Raw genomic sequence first — 4341 nt, 5'->3', positions numbered from 1 at the left:
GCAGGAAGGGGGTGGGGACTGCTGCATCGGCTGTGTGGGCTGGTATCTGAGGTTCAGGCTTTGCAGTGGGTTCAACCCCCCCCCCCCCCGCTCTGGTGTGACCTTCTGAGGCTATGCTTCCTCACAAGTCAAGTGGGCACAGCAGGGGTGCCTGTCTCATTAAGTGCTGAGTATAATGTGCCCAGGCAATATATAGTGGGTTGGGGACTTCTGCATCCATGTGTTCTCTCTCTCTTCTTGTGTGTGTGTGTGTGTATACACTCATGTGTTCCTGTGGGTATGTGTGCACATGAATGTGGAGGCCAGAGGTTAGCCGTGAGTGTTGTTCCTTGGAAACTGTCCAACTTGTTTTTTGAGACAAGTTCCCTCAGTAGAACCAGTTATGCTATATAACTGGGGACCAGTGAACTCTCCCACCATCCCAGTGCTGAAATTACAGGCTTGTACCACACCCCCTTTTTTTTTTTCTTAATGTGCATTGGTGTTTTGCCTGCATATATGTCTGTGTGAGAGTGTCAGATCTTGGAGTTACACACAGTTGTTAACTGCAGTGTGGGTGCTGGGAATTGAACCTGGGTCCTCTGGAAGAGTAGTCAATGCTCTTAGCTACTGAGCCATCACTCAACCCCCCAACACCTAACTTTTTGTTGTTGTTTTTGAGACTTGGTTTCTCTATGTAACAACCCTGGCTGTTCTGGAACTTTCTGGAACTCCCTCGGTAGACCAGGCTGGAGTCAGATTCACAGAGATCCACCTGCCTCTGGGACTAAAGGTGTGTGTGCCACCACTGCCACTCACACATAGCTTTTTATGTGCATGTTAATGATGAGACTCAGATCCTCATGGGCAAACACTTTACCAAATGTTGACCATGCATCATTTGATAGGGTTTTAAATATTTTAGATAATAGGGTGTTAGACTCTCTCTGCAGAGTTGCTAATGTAAGTCTCTGCATTTATCTCTGAGGGTCAAGAAGGACATACTTCTGTATTTTCAGGGTTACAGGACCAGAAGTGTGTGTGTCCAGAGTGGGCGGGCTGGTGAAACCATTGGTGTGGGAAGAGCAGGAGGAGGGGGACAGTTTCGGCCCAGCTCCAGCGCACCCACATAGGACTTGTTTTCAAGGGAAGTTGTGAAAGCTCCAGGTTTAAAACTCCTGGTGAGCTGGAGTCATGTTTTTAATCCCAGCAGGCTGAGACAGGTGGATCTCTGTGAGTTCAAGGCCAACCTGGTCTACAAAGAGTTCCAGGACATCCAGGGCTATTAACACAGAGAAACTCTGTCTCAAACTGCCCCCCACCACCACAAAAACTTCTGGCAATTGGCTCAATTTTGTACATACTGTGAGAGCAAAGGAAGCATGCTAGTGGACCATACTGAGCCCACAACCGTTCTCTCAGCTCCAGCCTTTCTGTGCTCAATGAAGCAAAATATTTACCAAGTGCCTGCTTTGCCTGGAGCTGCTTCCGTCCTGGTCACATTGATGGTTCTGTGACAGCAAGCCTGCTAGCTTAGCAGTCCTGTCAGTATTGAATCAGATCTGCTGAGTTAGCCTGGTGTTTCACAGTGCTTTTCACTCATGTCCCCCAACAACACACAGAAGCAGCATCTCTTCATGTATCTATAGAACCCGCGCTGGTCTGGAGAGATGGCTCAGTACTTGAGGTGTATATGCTGTTCTCATGGAGGAAGAACACTCATGTCAGATAGCTCAAAACCACTTATAACTCCATCTCCAGGGGATCAGGCAACCCTCAAACGCACACAGGCATGAGCACACAAAACACATGATTTAAAAACAAAAACATTAGAGCTGCCCTTTGCTGGCACAAGCTTTTGATCCCAGAACTCAAGAGGCAGAGGCAGGCAGATCTCTGTAAGTTTGAGGCCAGCCTGATCTACAGAGAGAGTTTCAGGACAGGCTCCAAAGCAATACAGAGAAACCCTGTCTTGAAAAACAAACAAAACAAAACAAACAAAAATAACAAAACAAAAAAAAAAAAAAAAAAACACCCTTTCTTCTTCCCCAACAAACTGTTTTTTTGTTTGATTTTTGTTTTTTTTTTTGAGACAGAATCTCTAGTAGTTCAGGCTAACCTGAAACTCATTATGTAGCCAAAGATGAGCTCAAATTTTGATCCTCCTGTCTAGCATCACAGGTATGCATCACAAGCAAAGTTTCTGCCATGTAGCCAGGCATTGGTGGCAAAAGACTTTAGTCCCAGTACTCGGGAGACAGAAGCAGGAGAATCTCTGAGTTCCAGGCCAGCCTGGTCTACAGGGCTAGTTCCAGGACAGGCTACAAATCAATACAGAGAAACCATGTCTGGAAAAAACAAAAAACAAAACAAAACAAAAAAGTTTCTGCTTTGCTGGAGATTAAACCCTGGGATGTGTGTATGCTGGGCAAGCACTATCAACTATGCCACACCCCACAGGCCCTCAACAGAATTTTTGTTCCAGGTCTTTAGATCATCCTCTGGGTATTGTCACATTTAAGAGCAGGATGCTTCTCTTAAGTGACATTATATCTACTAGACCAAACTCTCAGGAGTCCCGATGTCCAGCCCAGAGCACTGAGTAGTGCTGCAACAAATGTTTGAATGGGCCAGGGAATATGACTTAAGCTTAAACTGGGCATTTACAAGCATTTAAGCCAGGTGATGATGGCACTCACCTTTAATCCCAGCACCTGGGAGGCAGGGCAGAGGCAGTGGATTTCTGTGAGTTTGAAGCCAGCCTGATCTACAAAGAGAACTCTAGGGCAGCCAGAGCGCTGTTATGCAGAGAAATCCTGTCTCAAAAAAAAAAAAAAAGAAAGAAAAGAAAAAGAAAAAAGAAAAAAAGAAAAAGAAAAAGAAAAGAGAAAAGAAAAAGAAAGAAAGAAAAAGAAAAGAAAAGAACAAAAGAAGGAAAGAAAAAGAAAAGAAAGAAAGACAGCTCTTAGCTAGCATGTCTAAGAATGTGTAAGATGCTGGGTTCAGGGAGAGAAGGCTCAGTGATCAACACTTGTTGCTCTTTCAGAGGACCAGAGTTTGGTTCCCAATGCCTACATGGTGTCTCATAACTATCTGTAACTGAGAAAAGAAACTAAAAAGAAACATTGGATTCAAAACAAAAAATGAAAACCTGAATATAAATTTAGGAACAGAGTTTCTTCATAGTCAGAGTGAGGGGCTGTGCTGGCTTTTAGTTATATGGCAACTTGACACAAGCTAGAGTTTACAGAAATGAGGGAACCTCAACCCAAAAAAAAAAAAAATTCCCTCATAAGATCTATCTATAGGGCATTTTATTAATTATTGATTGATGGGGTGAGGCCCCAGCCCATTGTGAGTGCTACCAGTGGTTTGGTGGAAATGGGTTGTATAAGAAAGCAAGCTGAGCCGGGCATTGGTGGCGCATGCCTTTAGTCCCAGCACTCGGGAGGCCGAGGCAGGCAGATCTCTGTGAGTTCCAGGCCAGTCTGGTCTACAGAGCGAGTTCCAGGACAGGCTCCAAAACAATACAGAGAAACCCTGTCAGAAACAAAACAAAACAAACAAACAAAAAGAAAGCAAGCTGAGCAATCGAGAAGTAAGCCAGTAAGCAGCACCCCCTTCATGTCCTCTGCATCAGCCCCTGTCTCCAGCTTCCAGCCGTGCTTAAGTTCCTGCCTTGACTTCCTTCACTGATGCACAGTGATCTGGAACTGTAAGTCAAACAGACCCTTTTCTCTCCAACTTGCTTTTGGTCATGGTGTTTCATTGCAACAATAGAAACCCAAACTAAGACAGAGATCTCATGCTTATACTTTATTAATATGACATAAATCTGCTACTCACTCTAGGTAGGGTTCTTAACATATTTTGTGCTATTTGAATTCTCATAAGAGCTTTTGATTTCACTGGAAAGAAAACCATCTGTGTTGAAATGCAATTAAAATTATTTTTATTGCCATATATTAATTGCTCAACGGAGTTTGAATATGACATAAAAATACATACAATTATAATTTATTTATCTTAGCCAGGTGGTGGTTGCACAAGCCTTTAATCCCAGCACTCATGAGGCAGAAGCACACTGATTTGTGTGAGTTTGAGGCCAGCCTTGTCTACAGAGTGAGTTCCAGGACAGCCATGACAAACAAACAAACAAACAAAAAAGTGTTTATCTTTTATTTTTATGCATATATGTCTATATACCATGTGCATGCCTGGGGCATAAAAACCAGATGAGGCCATTGGATCTCCTGGAACTGGAGTTACAGATGGTTGTGAGTCACTATGTGGGTACTGAGAATTGAACCCTAGTCCTCTAGAAAAGCAGCCAGTGCTCTTAACTGTTGAACTATCTCTCAT

This window comes from Phodopus roborovskii, unplaced genomic scaffold, assembly GCF_943737965.1.
Source record: "Phodopus roborovskii unplaced genomic scaffold, PHOROB, whole genome shotgun sequence".
Lineage (NCBI taxonomy): Eukaryota > Metazoa > Chordata > Mammalia > Rodentia > Cricetidae > Phodopus > Phodopus roborovskii.
This window is presented reverse-complemented; position numbering follows the sequence as displayed.